Below are 17,381 nucleotides of genomic sequence, written 5' to 3' on the forward strand. Positions count from 1 at the left end.
GCCTGGGTCTAGCGATCCGAGAAGGGGGGCCGAAGAGGAGGAGGCCACGCTATCCGCGGGAAGATTTTCCCTCGGGGGAGCCGTCGAGGCGGCCCGAGGAAGGCAGGGGGACCCTCGGGGAGGAGCCCGAGGGCGCCCGGAGAGAGCAAGGCCGGCCCGGCGGAGCTAGGCGAGGACGAGCTCTGCGGCCGGCGGGCGGGCGGGCGGCCTCTCGACCCCGGCCCTGAACGGCGGGCAGCGCGGCGTGACCGGGCCCGTCTGCGGGGAACGGATTTGCGCAGAGCGGTGAGGCGGCGGCGTTTTGGTCTGCGCAATCGTCAGACAGAAACGGAATGTGATGGACGCACAACGAGGACTTTGTCTCCGGCGCAGCGGCTCGCGGCGCGCATATAAACAGCGAGCGACACGTCATAGATCAGAAATCGTAGTTAGATCCTTAATCATAAGTTACAAGCAGCAATGGATGAATCGTAAGAAACTAATAGGAGAAGATGGTGGGGAAAATGAGAAGCGAGGCAAGTGGGCGTTGGGTGTTCGGCAGAGTGGTTGCGGGGGCGGGAAACTACCTTTGCGTCTAATGCAGGGGTAGGCAACCTCGGCTCTTTTATGACTCATGGACTTCAACTCCCAGAGTTTGAAGCATAGCTGAGTCATAAAAGAGCCGAGGTTGCCTACCCCTGGCCTAATGGTTTCGGCGTGCGATGCCCTCATAGTGGCATCCAGAGGGGAAAAGCTGAAGCGGTTTATCTCCAGGATGTGAGGGGTCTGCAGATGTTTTCTCAGCCCTTTTTCTGGCTGGTGAAGTATACAGGTCCTCAATGGCAGCCAGGCTGGTTGCAACTGTTTTTTTCTGAGATGGATGGTTTTATACATATTTGATAGATAAATGGATAAATAGTGTGGAAAAGTGCCTGTTCTGACACTGCCTTTTCTAAAACAATTTCCTATCGGCTGCATGGTGGACTTCGCCCCATTATTTTGTGCGCCTACTATGCACCCCCTTGCATGCCTGCTGTATTCCTATCCGTGCTTCTATAACCATTTTTGGGGGGGCCTGCCATTCTGCTGGGAGGGGGGGTTCCATTGTGGGGATATACAATATGCTTTGCAGTGCTCGTGCCATGCTGCCCTTCTCCCAGCGGAAGGAATGCAGCCGAATACCATCAGCCTTATCTGGAAGATGGTTGGCTTGGTGCTTGGAGCCACAGGGAGACCTTGGGGAGACCAAAGCAATATATCACCTGTGGATTGGCTGAGATTCAAAGGGACAGTAGGACCCTGGGGGGTGGAGTAAGGAATACCACTTTTGAGATACTGCTTAGGTGAGCTATTTCCTCAGACCTCGCTTTGCTTCCTTCCTATCACTAACTCTCAATAAAAAGTTCCTTTTGAGACAATGCCTGTTTCAAGAGTTCTGCTTTCTTGGGAGACCTACTGTAGTTGAGGCAGGTCCTTACAGCACCCCTCCCTAATGATAGAAGTAAATGAAAGGTCTTCAAATTTTAATATTGAAAGAGAAATTTAAAACTGAATTTACTAAGAAGATGAGAGCCAGGAAAGGAGAGCACAAAGAAAGGATGTTAAGTGAAACACGTAGGCAAAAATTAGCTAGCTCTTAGTGGGAAAGAAAGAAGACAAGCTATAAAAACGTCTGTAAGAGAAGATAACTAGCAAAACTGGAAAGAACCTATTTTTTCCTAAAAGGTCATAAAAAGGGGGCTAGAACTCAAGCAACTGCGCATGTGCAATTAGTTGATTAATATTAACTGACACACCTTGCATAAATTATCTTAATTTTAATGTACATGGGATGTATGATTTAGTATGTAGCAGGAAATATGTAGGAGGCGGTCGGAAAGAGTGTAACCTCATAGTACCTCAGCCAGTGGGGAAAGAGGAGGGATTGTGAATATTTTGGAGAGAACCAAGTTTTGATAGCTTCTCTCCCCCTTGTTGCAATAAACGAAACAAAAGGCCTTCACTGTGTCTTGGCTGGTTATTGGTCAGGCGAGCTTGCCTCTGGTCACGAAGGAAAGTAGCCAGGAGCGTTTAACACTAGCCTACTTGCCCCAAGGCCCCAGCACTCAACGCTCCTCTAGAGAGCACCCCTGCAAGCCAATCCATCAAACCCCCCCCTTAGTTGTCTACTAATTTTGAAATATAGTATTACATTCTTAAGATAGTTGCCTATTTGCATAACAACCTAAATGACTAAACATATTGCATAAGAAAAATTAATCATAATGACCCCACACTCCATAATTAAATTTTACTTTTATTTTTAAATCTCTTTTATTCTTCATGCCACATTTTCCTTTAAAATGCTTTGTAAAAAGAAAAAATAATTGTAATGGCAACTTATTCAAGAAACTATGTTTAAAATAATCCATGGCTTGGTGCAACGTGAGTGTGTGTAAAAAAGTGTTTAGGACTTAAGTCTAATACTTGGGTAAGTCATGAGGCACCCTCCAGAATCTTCATGCTCTTTCCTCCCAATGTGGTGTGTTAACTGCTACCATCTAGTGGCAACTCGATTCCTTGAATACCTGATGTTCTTAAAAGAACCTGGTTCTTCTGAAATTAGAGTTAGAGATGAAATTGATTTGCCTTGCTCTGCTCTGTCCTGCTTAAAACTGAGCCTGGGACTGTTGGGGAATGAAAGCGAGACCTTGAGAAGGCCACTGGATCTCCAGCTTCTCATGACACGGTGGCACCTGTAGATTGGCTGGATTCCAACAGTGCCAGGCTCAGTTGTCTGGAGACAAGGCAGATGTTTTTCAGGTCACATTCCTTTCTCACAAGGGGAGGCGTTTCAAGCAGGACAGAGCAGAGCAAGGCAAATCAATTCCCCAGCCAAATAGCCCCCGCTCCCACCAGAATGTCAGACCCCGAAAATGAATATCCAAGCAAAGCAATAATATGCAGGCAAATAAAATGGAGGGGTCTGACAGGTACCTTGGAGAATAAGTCGATCCTTCTTCTCTGTGACAACCCCTCAGATATTAGAAGACTGCTACCATATCACCCCTGGTCCTCCTCTTTGTCGGGCTAGACATATCCAGTTCCTGCAACCGTTCATCGTACGTTTAAGGTTTAGCCCCCAGGTCCCTTATCATTTTTGTTGCTCTTCTCTTCACTCTTTCCAGGGCTTCAGCATCTTTTTTGTATTGTGGTGACCCAGAATTGCATGCGGTACTCCCAAGTGTGGCATAGAGCGGTGCTATCACTTCTTGTGACCCTGTTGCTCTCTATCCCTCTGTTGATGCACTTAGGTACTGCCTATTCTATGACTGCATTTGGCTTTCCTTGCCCAAATGTAAGACTTCTTTTCTCACCACTGTTGGAAAGTTACAAGTCCATCTGGTTACAAATCAATCTGGTGACCCACCTTTTTTTTTATATCTTACCAAAAAATAGGCTGTGGTCTCTTTTATCAAATGCCTTAAAGAAATCTAAATAAACTATGTCCACAGTATTTCCCTGATCCACTAATTTAGTCACTTTGTCAATGCAATAAGGTCTGTCTGGCATGATCTGTTTTTGACAAACATGTTGGCTTCTAGTACAGGTAGTCCCTGACTTAACAACAGTTCATTTAATGACTGTTCGAAGTTACAATGGCACTGGAAAAAAGTGTCGTATGACCATTTTTTGCAGTGACAGCCATAGTCAGTGATAAAAATTCAGATGCTTGACAACTGCTTCCTGTTTATGACAGTCGCAGTGTCCCAGGGTCACGTGATCCCCTTTTGCGACCTGACAAGCAAAGTCAATGGGGAAGCCGGATTCACTTAACAACCGTGTTACTAACTTAACAACTACAGTGATTCACTTAACAAATGGGGCAAGAAAGGTCATAAAATGGGGCAAAACTCACTTAACAAATGTCTCACTTAGGAACAGGAATTTTGTGCTCAATGATCGTAAGTTGAAAAGTAGATTTAGATTAGATTTAGATTTATTAAATTTATATGCTGCCCTTCTCCCCAAGGACTCAGGGGGGCTCACAACAATAAAAAATTAAAAAACAAAGTACAAAATTTAAAAAACAATTAAACAATGGATGTAATAAATAAGTGACAATTTAACGCAATAAAAGCCAAATTTTAAACCATAGTCAGTCCAGGCCCGCTTGTTGGAATATCCATGTCTTCAGGTCACGGCGGAAGACCGAAGGTCAGGGGCCGTCCGCAGCTCCGGAGGCAGTTCATTCCAGAGGGTCGGCACGCCCACAGAGAAGGCTCTCCCCCTGGGGGTCGCCAGCTGGCATTGCCTGGCCGACGGAACCCTGAGGAGGCCGACTCTGTGGGAGCGAACCAGGCGATGGGAAGTTGACAATGGCAGCAGGTGGTCTCGCAAGTACCCCAGGCCTAAGCCATGTAGGGTTTTAAAGGTAATTACCAGCACCTTGAATCGCACCCGGAGGGCAACCAGAAGCCAATGCAGCTCGCGCAGGAGTGGTGTAACATGGGAGTATCGCGATCCTCCCATAAGCACCCGCGCGGCCGCATTTTGCACCAGCTGAAGCCTCCGGGTGCACTTCAAGTACCTGTAACAGCTTTGCTCGTTTCTTGGTGTTTGCAGATTCCCTTTCAAAGAGCTTTTAAAATCTTAAGGTGTACAAAGATGAGATGTTTTTTTTAATCCCATTTATGTTGTGGAAAGCTGGAAAAAGAATGGATGCAAAGAGAAGCATAAATAACTACAAGTCAATCGAGAGCTTATCTCACCCTCAGCTATTTAGCCCTGGTGGGGAGAAATGTGGGAAAAAGCATCCAAAGTGTTCACAGTGTCTCTGCTTTCATTACTTCGCTATAAATGAGGCTGTAAAAAGTTCATATTAAATTGCAAGGTGGGGCACTGTAGATTTGGCCTCTCAAAATCCCACCCAATCATCTGCAGCAGTCTCTCCAGTTACCAGCCAGTCTAGCTTGCAGTTCGAAAAGTGGGTATTTAGTTGCTGGTTCCCTCACCCCATAGACTAACTGCACAGTAACGAGGGGGGTGTCCTTTTCCCCAATACTGTACTGGTTACAGGTAGTCCTCAGTTAATGAGGGTTTGAACTGAGGACAGAGCTGGGTAGTGGTTATGACTGGTCTTTGAACTTCCAGTTGTTGCATCACCCCACAATTATATGTTCATGATCTAGATGCTTGGCAAGCAGGTCTCATGATGGTTGCCGTGTCCCAGGGTCACATGACTATGATTTGCTACCTTACCTGCCAGCTTTCCACAAGCAAAGTTGTGGGGAAGCCAGCAGCATAGCCCACAAGTTGCTTGGGTCAGCTTCCTCCACCTGTGCTGCACAACACCTCACCAGCCACCCACATATCCTCACATATCCTCGCTCCCCACAGTAACCCCACCATCCTCACACCATATCTCCTTCTGCCAATTGTGCACCTAGCACGCTCTTTCCCAACTGGTAGCAGCTACTTTCCTGCCCTTGGATTGAAAGTATCTCTTCCATCTCCTTTCCTTTTACTCTCCAAAAAGTAGGGTGGGTGCCTTCTGAGAACTTTCTTCATGCACACCTCTCCTTCAGACTCAGATTTCATTTATCAGGCCGTTCTCTAGGCTGCAGCTCTTCATTCTGCCTCCCAAGGTTATTGCACTAAGCCAGGAATGGTCACTGGAGATTTTCATTCAGGGATTCTGGGTAATGTAACTGGGCACATAAGGAAAGAACCAGACTGGGGAAAGTTGTTCTATATCAGAGGTCCCCAACCTTTTGGGCCGCAGGGACCGGTTCCGTAGAGAGAGGTTTTTCTGCGGGCCGGAGGGGGCCTGGTTTCGCATGCTGCCTGCATCCTGCTGCAGACCGGTGCTGGTCCAGGGACTGGGGGTTGGGGACCCCTGTTCTTGATGTCATCTGTGGACCCCTGAAATGTAATACCTTTCATGCTTCTTTTAAATCTTGTGAGACTCTTGTACGACATCTTGCAGTTTCAGATAACAACATACAAAATTTGGTGATATCTAATTGACATGACATTTGCTAATCTTTTTAGGTTTTAGGGGTTTTTTAAAAAAAATCCCAGAAGGGCAGCTGGTGCCTGAAAGTATTACTTCTTCTAGAAGAAATGTTATAATTATCCAAAACATAAATACAAAAAGTATGATAAACAGAAACTTGGAAACATTGTTTTTTGTGTTTCATGTAAAGATTCGTGGTCCCCTTTTGTAAGATATCTTTATTTTTCTGCCTTTCTTCTTCTGTGAAATCATTTTTATCCTTTTTTTTTGGCCTGACAGGTCTCTGAAGATTTATTTTATTCTTCCTGTACTGACTAGGATTCTTAAGTTGCCACAACATATTTTGCAGCTAAAGGAAAACACATTGGGTCCCTTTCTGATCATTTTGACTTGTGTTCCTTTGATTTGTTATCAAGGTTATATTTTTATAATATTCACTGTTCCAGGGATGTACTATAGTATGCAACAGTTTTCTAGGAGCAACAACCCTGTATTGGAACATTCTTTTTACCTAACCGAAATTTAATTATGTATTTTTGGGATTCCAAACAAAGCAACATTTTGAACCTTCATTAAAACATGTGCATCTTTGAATAAAGTTTAATGTAATATGTATTCTGTACAGAAGCGCCATAGGGCAGCTTTTCCCTACTGAACTGGGAATAGAAATTTGGATATTTTTTTCAGTAATCAAAGGGTCTTCTTAGAAAGACAGAAATATTTCAAGGGGTCTTTCAGAGTGCATATTTAATCAAGAGAATGAAGTTATCTTTCAGTAGCTGATCAGACGTTTTCAATGGCCATCTGTATTCTTAGCAATATCAAAAACTGGGAGAAAAGCTGGCAGAGCTGAGGAGTGGAGTTAAATGTGTCATCAGTTTAGAGTCCTTGCATTGCCACAAGATATTCAAGTATAGCCTCCCTTGAATTGTGTTGACTCTTCTGTAGTGCCAATTTAGTGCTGACTGTTAGTTGACCAGAGTCTTGTGTATAAGTCTTAATAAATCTTTTATGCTGCAAATTTATGAATCATCCTAATTCTTTGTGCCTAACAATCTGGTTAATCATCAAAAATTTTAGAAAGACAGAGAGAAAGAAAAAGAAGAGAGAGAGAGAGGAAAGAGAAAGAAAGAAAGAAAGAAAGAAAGAAAGAAAGAAAGAAATAGAGAGAAAGAAAGAAAGAAAGAAAGAAAGAAAAAAGAAAGAAAGAAGAAAGAAAGAAAGAAAGAAAGAAAGAAAGAAAGAAAGAAAGAAAGAAAGAAAGAAAGAAAGAAAGAAAAAAGAACCAGAATGCCATTGGATGCACAGGCTGGAGCAGCAGCTGACAATATTGTGATGGATGTGCTTCTCTGGCAACAGGATGGCTTGGAAAAAGTTTATCTTTTATGACACTTCAAAGCCTTGAAGACTCCTTGATTTTGAGTTCACTAGTTAGACGGTTGACAGCTGGCTCTTTGACAGCTCTACCCCCTGGATTTGACCCAAGACAATTTGGGGGGGCTGTGGAACCTTCTGGGAGGGAGAATCTTGAAGTTTGCAGCTCCTTGTGGGAGCAGCCGAGAAGTCAGTGGGCATTTGCATCTCTTCTTAGCAGCAGATATCTTTGTAAGCAAGCCTGGAACTTTTTACTTTTTGTACTTTTGTTTTTGTTTTATCTCTAAATGTTAATTGGCTGTCTGAATGATGATTTATTTCAACCTCCAGCTGGACTTTATTTGCGCTTTCTGTTTTCTTTTGGATTTTTTATTTTTTATTTTTTTATTTTAATCCCATTTATATCCCGCCCTTCTCCGAAGACTCAGGGCGGCTTACAATCTAAAGCACAAATCAATGTGCTTAGCAATAGCCTTCATTCTATGTATATGCCTGCTTATTAGGGCTTTCGCCCCCCCCCCCAGCAGCATTATTACAAAGTCAGCTTAATTGCCCCCAACAATCTGGGTCCTCATTTTACCTACCTGGGAAGGATGGAAGGCTGAGTCAACCTTGAGCCTGGTGGGACTCGAACCTGCACTAATTGCAGGCAGCTGGTGTTACTTAAGGAGGCATTAGCCCACTGCTCCACCAAGGCTAGATATTGGGTTACCCGTACCAATTTATGTATGGAAGCACTGCATGTGTTTCTGGATGGTGAAAATGTATATTAGGGCTATATTTTACTGTATATTCACCTCAGGGAATCAGTATTTTATTAACTTGGATCAAAACACTCAGAAACTATCCTCTCTGTCTTTAGTATCCCCTCTTCTGCTGGTCTGCTTCATGGAATAACAACATATCAGATTACAGAGAAGGAGAAGGCTGACACTGGGGGTTGGGGAGGGGGGGCGAGAGAGAAAGAAAACACTGCTTAGTAAACATACAATCTAGTCAAATTTGTTTCTTAAAGGTTTGATGAACTTATAGTCTGTGGAAAACATTTTGGAAAAACCGACCCTAAATATTTTAAACTTGCAAAAGGAATCTGGTTTTACACTAGCAGATTTAAACAACATGACTCAGAAACAACACAGACTGTGGCAAAGCCAAACCAAGAGGAGCCTTGCTTTCCAGCAATAAAGCAGCCAGAAAGAAACATGGATCTAGAAATAACAGAGCCAACCTCATATACCTCTGAAGCTCAATCTTGTGTTTTCATATAATAGAACTGTCTTGGTGGATAAGTGATAAATGGGTTCTTTTTAAGGGGTTTGAAGGAGAGTGGGGAAAGTTATTACATTTAATTGGGGAACAATCCCAACCAACTTTTTGGGGGAAGATAGATTAGTTTTGGAGATTGGACTTACTGTATTTAATCAAGAGATGGCATTAAGACAGGGCTTTTCAACCAGTGGTACGGGTACCACCTGTGGTACATTGGCACCTGGCAAGTGGTATGCGACCATCCTAGAAAAGTGGTAGCGGGGGAGGGGAATGAGCTGAACCGGTGGCAGCACCGCACAAGCCTGAGCGAGAGACGGCTGGAGCTGCAGGGCTGTCAGGGCTCAGCGGAAGCGCCAGGATCAGCGCCAGGATCCAGCTGGAGCTCAGCACTGATCCTGGCACTTCTGAGCCCAGAAGAAGCACTGATCAGCTGGAATGTTGCAGCATCTCCAGGGTCTTGTGATTTACATTCAGATGCTTGGCAACTGATTCATATTTATGACGGTCACAGTGTCCCAGGGTCATGTGAAGGGACCAAAACCTGCTGTAACCACACAGCATATGGGGGAATAAAAACCAAACACCCCCACCCCACCCCCACTGCCAATCCTAAACAGAAATGCTCACAACAATGAAAACCTCGGAGAGGAGGAAGAGCGCCGCTGGGCGGGCAGGCAGGTGTCTTGCTTGGCTGTGGCCTGGGGGGCACTTTTTTCAGTGCCATGGTAACTTCAAACAGTCACTAAGTGAACTAGGACTACCTGTAAGTTGAGGACTACATCACTTTTTTCCTTTTTTGGGTCAAGTTTTTGACACCTTGCTAGGCGACTGGTGGTACTCGGATGTTGCCATATCCTAAAAGTGGTACAATGGGTGAAAAGGTTGAAAAGCCCTGCATTAAGAAACAAACATGGATAATTGATCTGCACCAATTAGGCTTAATTTTTTGGGATGATTTCAGATTAAATTTTCTCCGAGTTGATTATAATAACAATTTGTTAACAAAGGGTTTTGGAATCTTAATTTTGTCTTCCATTATTAGTGATAATTTTTATTTTTATATAATACTCTTATTATTGTTTTCCTGCTAACTATTTTGTTATTAATGTATATAGATAACAGGCTAATAATTCGTAAACAGATTTAGTTGAGTAGTTTGAAATTATTTTGGCCTGTTTTGTAAGGGGTGGGAGATTAACGTTGTTGTATTATATTAGTCAGCGTTCAGCTAGGGAGGATGTTATGTGTATATGTGTTAATCTTTTCTAAGACCCTTTTAATGACTTGTGTTTTTTCTTTTTCTTTTTTATATTTTGGTGTTTTGTATTTTAACTTTTCTTGAATAAACTAAACATTATTTTTTAAAAATGAGAATCTTCATTGCTCAGTATGATTTGTTTGTCAGTGCCCAACCCGAGCCATGGAAATGACAATAACCCCTGTTGGAAGAACTTGAGTAGGAGCTATTAAAGCAGCAAATGGAACTCTAGACCATTCCCCTCCAGATATGCTCTTAAAGATTTATGTCTCCAGCAGGCAGGAGGAAACCATTCCTGCATTATTAGAGTCAGGAGCCATGACCAGCTGTAGAGACTTGATGCTGAAGACATGGAACATCCTGGTTCCCCTCTAAGGTCCCCATTGCAGGTTAAAAGGATGGTTGGATTCTGAAAACTCACATCACAGATCCCTTATGTGTGATAATAGTGACACACAATGAGCTTTTATCCCTCTATGTTACAAACCACCTTACCTTGTCATGGGATTGGATGCTGCACTTTACAACCCTACTTCTCAACCCATGGCTGAAAAGCCCAACCAAGCAAAACAGCCATTGCAAACTTCTAATGATTATTTTTGTTGAGCAGAATCAAACTGGTGGGGTCAAAAGGAAGCTCGCTCTAAGGAAATGGCGGAAAGCAGTTAATTAAAAGAACAAAACTTTTCCTACCCCTTTCTGACAGTACAGGTCACATCGTCCGGTACATCTTCTAGTGATTGTTATGAGAATAGACTTTAGTTTTGCCAAAACAATTCTTCAGCAGCTTCGGGTCTCACGCTGATAAAGGACACCTGTAGATTCAAAGCTCTCTCTTCCCTTCCTCCCCGCTCTGTTGGCAAGTTAGAAGCATGCCGCTGTCCTAAAGCCACTAGGATTTGTAGTTTGACACTACTGTTCATTGGAGGAAAGACACTTTTGATGATCCAGGTTGCCATGATCACCGTGCCCATCCGTCAGCCCAGCCTGCAGAAAGCCACAGGGAAGAAACTTCCAGGCTACTGAGCAAGAATGCAAATTTTGCAGATATTTTTGAAGAGAACAAAGCCTCAGTCCTCCTTCCATACAGAGACTACAACTATGACATAGACCCGATCCCAGGGGCTGAAATTCCTGCCCAGAGCAGATCCCATGTCAGCTAAAGACCTAGCAATTTTAAAATGATATTTGGACTTTTAACTTACAAAAGGATTTATTAAACCTTCAGAATCACTAGCTTCAGGTCCCAAGAAGCAAGACTCAGGCATCAGAAACCCAAGTGAGGTTCCCCTGAGGGTTAGGGTTCATGACTATAAAACTTTGAATTCTGTGTTGGTGAGGGACCATTGCCCATTGCCATTAATAGCAGACTGGCTGGAGAGATTGCAAAGTGCAACCATTTTTACCAAGTTGGACCTTTGCAATGCATACAATTTCATTAGAATCAAGGAAGGCCATGAATACTTTGACACTTAGTATGGCAAGTTTGAGTACATTTGGGTTAATCAACTGGCAGCATTTTCCAGATTTATGAACCAGATTTTTCTGATGTACTCGACAAATTTATAGTACTTTAATAGAGGACATTCTGATCTACTCTGTATTCAAATCTCAGCACGTTCAACATGTGCAGGAACTCCTGGCTAGGCTGAGAGAAAAAACACCTTTTTGCTAAGCTCGAAAAGTGTGCCTTTAACTTGAAACAACTGGATTTTTGGGGCTACCACATTTCCACAGGTGAAATTCAAATGGATCCCCAGAAAGTCCAAGTGGTGCTGCAGTGGCACTCATCCCCCTTCCCCCCCCAAGTTCTAACACACTGTTTTGTTTTAATATGCTTGATGTTTATACATGTATATACTGGAAGTTAGTTTATTTTTGCTGACATAATGCAGAGCTGCTTTTAGGGGGGGGAAAATGGTATTTCTGGTTTGGAACGGGAGTTTTTGTATGAAAATTAGCTAGACATGAAACTTCCAGATAATCACTGCTTCATTTTGGCAAGATGTTTACAGGTAAAACTTGCCCAGTCTCCCAGTCAAACCTGTTCATAAGACACTTCACTTTAATTTTTTTTTAAAGTGTGGGGCTATGGGATGAATTTCTCAATCTGATTTCTGTGTTGACCGTCTGGTGATGTCCATGTGTAGAGCCGTCTCTTGGGTTGTTGGAAAAGAGTGTTTGCTATGACCATCGTATTCTCTTGACAAAATTCTATCAGCCTGTGCCCTGCTTCATTTTGTACTCCAAGGCCAAACTTGCCTGTTATTCCAGTTATCTTTTGGCTTCCTACTTTAGCATTCCAATCCCCCATGATGATAAGGACATCATTTTTTGGTGTTATTTCTATAAGGTGCTGTAGGGCTTCATAGAACTGGTCAATTTCATCCTCTTCAGCACCGGTGGTTGGGGCATAGACTTGGACTACTGTGATATTGAATGGTTTGCCTTGGATTCGAACTGAGATCATTCTGTCATTTTGAGGATTGTATCCCAGTATTGCTTTTCCTACTCTTTTATTGACTATGAAGGCTACTCCATTTCTTCTGAGGGATTCTTGCCCGCAGTAGTATACCTGATGGTCATCTGAATTAAATTCACCCATTCCTGTCCATTTTAGTTCGCTGATACCTAAGATGTCAATGTTTAGTCTTGTCATCTCTTGTTTGACCACGTCCAGCTTTCCTTGATTCATGGATCTTACATTCCAGGTTCCTATGGAGAAAAAATCTTTACAGCATCGGACTTTCCTTTCACCACCAGACATATCCACAGCTGAGCGTCCTTTCGGCTTTGGCCCAGTCGCTTCATTCTTTCTGGCGCTACTTGTACTAGCCCTCTGCTCTTCCCCAGTAGCATATTGGACGCCTTCCGACCTGAGGGGCTCATCTTCCAGCATCATATCGTTTTGCCTTTTGGTACTGTCCATAGGGTTTTCATGGCAAAGATACTGGAGTGGGTTGCCATTTCCTTCTCCAGTGGATCACGTTTTGTCAGAACTCTCTGCTATGACCTTTCCGTCTTGGGTGGCCCTGCACGGCATAGCTCATAGCTTCATTGAATTACGCAAGCCCCTTCGCCACGACAAGGCAGTAATCCATGAAGGGGAATGAAGTATTACTAGAGGCCAAACTACCAAATACATGGACAGAAGCCATTATTACTTTAATATCAAAAGAAGATTCAGATATGACTCAGATAAAGAATTATAGACCAATATCTTTATTAAATGTGGATTACAAAATTTTTGCTTCAATAATAGCAGGAAGACTGAAGAGATTTTTGATTGAATTTATACATCCAGATCAAAATGGATTTTTACCAAAGAGACAAATAAAGAACAACCAAAGAATGATTTTAGATACTCTGGAATATTACAAAATGTATCCATGGAAACAAATGGCTTTAATTTTCATACATGCGCAGAAAGCTTTTGATAATGTCAACTAATAATAATAATAATAAGTTGGAAGGGACCTTGGAGATCATCTAGTCCAACCCCCTGCTCAGGCAGGAAACCCTATACCATTTCAGGCAAATGGCTGTCCAGTCTCCTCTTAAAAACCTCCAGTGTTGGAGCATTCACCATTTCTGGAGGCAGGTTGTTCCACTGGTTAATTGTTCTAACTGTCTTCTCCTTAGTTCTAGGTTGCTTCTCTCCTTGACTAGTTTCCATCCGTTGCTTCTTGTCTTGCTTTCAGGTGCTTTGGAGAATAGCTTGACTCCCTCTTCTTTGTGGCAGCCCCTGAGATATTGGAACACTGCTATCATGTCACCCCTCACTCTTCTCTTCGTTAAACTACACATACCCAATTCCAGCAACCGTTCCCTATATGTTTTAGCCTCCAGTCCCCTGATCATCTTTGTTGCTCTTCTCTGTACCCTTTCTAGAGTCTCGACATCTTTTTTACATCATGGTGACCAAAACTGGATGCAGTATTCCAGGTGTGGCCTTACCAAGGCATTGTAAAGTGGTATTAGTACTTCACGTGATCTTGATTCTATCCCTCTGTTAATGCAGCCTAGCACTGTGTTGGCTTTTTTGGCAGCTGCAGCACACTGCTGGCTCATATTGAAGTGATTGTCTACTAGGACTCCGAGATCCCTCTCACAATTACTACTATTGAGCAAGGAACCACCTACTGTATGTATACCTGTGCATTTGATTTTTCCTGCCTAAATGTAGAACCTTACTTTTTTCACCATTGAATTTCATTTTGTTAGATAGCGCCCAGTGTTTGAGTTTGGAGTATTGGCTATTCCTGCCAGCTTGGTGTTGTCTGCAAATTTGATGAGTTCCCCATCTATCCCCTCGTCCAAATCGTTGATGAAGATGTTGAAGAGCACTGGGCCCAGAACAGAGCCCTGGGGCTCCCCACTACACACTTCCTTCCATGTAGATGCGGTTCCATTGAGGACCACACGCTGAGTACGGCCTGTCAGCCAGCTACGAATCCATCTGGTGGTGATGCTATCTAACCCACATTTTTCTATCTTATCAAGTAGTAGGTTGTAATCTACTTTATCAAATGCCTTACTGAAGTCCAAGTAAATTATATCTACAGCATTCCTCTGGTCCACTAATTTTGTCACTTGGTCAAAGAATGCAATAAGATTTGTCTGGCATGATCTGTTTTTGACAAACCCATGTTGACTTTTAGTGATGACTTTGTTTGCATCAAGGTGTTCGCTGATTTGTTGTTTGATTATCTTCCCAGCTATTGAGGTCAGGCTGATAGGTCTGTAGTTTCCTGGATCTATTTTTTCCCCTTTTTTGAAGATGGGAACTACATCAGCTCTCTTCCAGTCCTCTGGTGATTCCCCAGTGCTTCAGGATCTTTGAAAAATATAGTTCAGTGGTTCTGAGATCACATCTGCCAGTTCCTTGAGAACCTTGGGGTGTAATCCATCTGGTCCTGGTGATTTGAACTCATCTAGGCTGGACAGGTGCTCACTTACCATTTTCTTGCCTATCTTAACTTGCATTTCTATTCTGTTTTTTATGGCACTGGTTTTGGTAGGTTGGACTGTTTTTCCCCTTTGTGTAAAGACAGATGCAAAAAACGAGTTGAATAGTTCTGCTTTCTCCCTGTTGCTTGTCACCTTCTTGCCACTTTCCCCCACTAATGGACCAATCATTTCCTTAACTGTTTTCTTGTTTTTTATATGTTGAAAGAAGCTTTTTTTGTTATTTTTGACTTTGGTCGCAAGCCTTAGTTCATTTTGAGCCTTAGCTTTCCTCACTTCATCTTTGCAGGCACGGGCTATTTGCTGATATTCTGCCTTAGTTATGTGCCCCTCTTTCCACTTCTTATACTTGTCCTTTTTATCTTTCAGTTTATCAGAGAGTTCTTTATGCAGCCATGCTGGTTTCTTTTGAAAGCTGTTATTTTTCCTCTCTGTTGGTATTGTGCTAGACTGGGCCTTTATTATCTCACTTTTCAAAATTTCCCAAGCTTCTTGAGTTGTTTTCCCCTTTAGGATTCTCATCCATGGAATTCTTCCCAAGATCTCTCTTAAGTTTATTGAAATTAGCTCTTTTAAAATCCAAGACTCTAGTTTGGCTGTGTTCTATTGCTTATGCTTCCAGAATGTTGAATTCCAATATTGCATGATCACTTCCCCCCAAGGTTCCTGTGGCTTCGACACCTTCTATCATTTCATCTCTGTTTGTGAGAATTAAATCCAATATGGCTAATCCCCTAGTTTCCTTTTCTACTTTTTGGGAGAGAAAGTTGTCTGCTAGGTTTGACAGGAATCTGTTTGATCTTCCACTTGGTGCAGAGTTTGTCTCCCAGTTGATATCAGGGTAATTAAAGTCCCCCATTACTATTGTAATGTGCTTCTTACATACCTTAGTTAGCTGACTAGCAAAAAGTTCATCTATTTCCTCTGCTTGGTTGGGCGGCCTATAGTATACACCTATGGCAATGTCATTTTCCCCCCTTTTATATTGACCCAAATGCATTCACGTTTACAGTTTTCATCATTGTTGTGCTCTATTTCTGTAGAGATAAAGTTATTTCTTATATGTAGAGCAACTCCACCTCCTCTTTTGTTTAGTCTGTTTCTTTTCAATAATTTAAATCCCTCTAGCTGTGTGTTCCATTTGTGGGTTTTGTCCCACCATGTTTCCGTAATGGCAACAATATCATATCCACCCTCATTTACCTGAATTTCTAGTTCACCCTGCTTACTGTTCATACTCTGTGCATTGGTGTATAGACATTTGAGTCCTTTATGATTTTCTTAGATTGCCGGGGACAGTGATGTTCTGTATCAATTAACTCACTGTCCCCGTTGTTTAGTTTAAATGTTCCTCCAGAAAAGCTGTGAATTTATTGCCAAGTAAATCTGTCCCTTTCTTGAATGGATGCAGACCAACTCTTTTGTACATTTTTTCATTGGACCAGCTACAGACATCGTGACTAATATAACCAAAGCCTTCTCCTTTACACCACTCCTTTAGCCACATATTAAATTCTGCTATAAGCTGGCCTTTTCCATTTTGCTCCTTATACACTGGTAAGACCTCTGAAAAAGTGAGCCTACAGCCTATTCTGCTGAGTTCCTGCCCCAAGCTCTGGAAATCATTCTGCACACAAAGTACATCCTTTTGGGACAGATCGTTAGTGCCAAGATGTACAATAGCATCCACTGGCAATTTATGGTACAACAATTAAACTATAGTTTGGAGAAAACTTTATAAATATAATCAAAACAATTTACCATAGACAAATGGCTAAAGTAATTATAAATGGAGATTTTACAGAGAATTTTAACATTAAAAAAGGCACAAGACAAGGGTGTCTACTATCTCCATTATTATTTATTTTAACTCTGGAAGTGCTGAATAGAAATGTTAGATGGGACCCAGAAATTAAAGGTATGGAGATAAAAGATGAAAAATATAAATTACAAGCATTTGCGGATGTTCTGTCACCCTATTCTAATGAAGGTGTCGCAAGTTGACTAAAAATAGATTCTTGTTCTGCTGAGAATATTTTGAAAGTGTCTGAGGGAGTTTGGCAAGGATTTCATCTGCTGCAATACACCTGGTTGTTTCCTGTACAACTTAGAATGCCAAATGAGTGAGATCATTTTCAGCTTTAGGACTTTGATAAAAAGCTCTCAAGTTATTTTACTGCAGTGCCTTGCTCTTTCAACCAGTTATATCTACCCCTTCCAGAAATTAATGATTTAACTTAATTAATATGAATAATGTAGAATGGTTGAAAAATATACTTCGAAAGCAACTGCTCCTGCTAACCATACCCATCTATTTGAAGTTAACTGCCTGCCAACTAAGTTTAGTTAAAGGTTAACTGACTTGTCACCTTAAAAAAAATAAGGTCTAAATAATTTTATGTCCTAAATCATTTCCATCCCATTTCCCAAAACTTGTTTGGATTGGGAAACAGAACTGGGTTTCATTACTGAAAATAATATCCTAAGGACGATGGAGAGGAATTTATAAGAAGAGTCAAACCAGATATGAATGCT

General features: G+C 42.2%; 1 long non-coding RNA gene across 1 annotated transcript in view; it reads left to right on the forward strand.

Annotated features, from left to right (window-relative positions):
- Positions 1-168: 168 nt before the first annotated feature.
- The window catches only part of LOC310645199, a 35,162-nt gene continuing 17,949 nt past the window's right edge, over positions 169-17,381 (forward strand). The window contains exon 1 of the long non-coding RNA XR_014493431.1: positions 169-470. This is a non-coding gene — a long non-coding RNA (uncharacterized lncRNA). The remainder of the gene's footprint in view (positions 471-17,381) is intronic.

This window comes from Vipera ursinii (genome assembly GCF_947247035.1).
Source record: "Vipera ursinii genome assembly, chromosome: 10".
NCBI lineage: Eukaryota > Metazoa > Chordata > Lepidosauria > Squamata > Viperidae > Vipera > Vipera ursinii.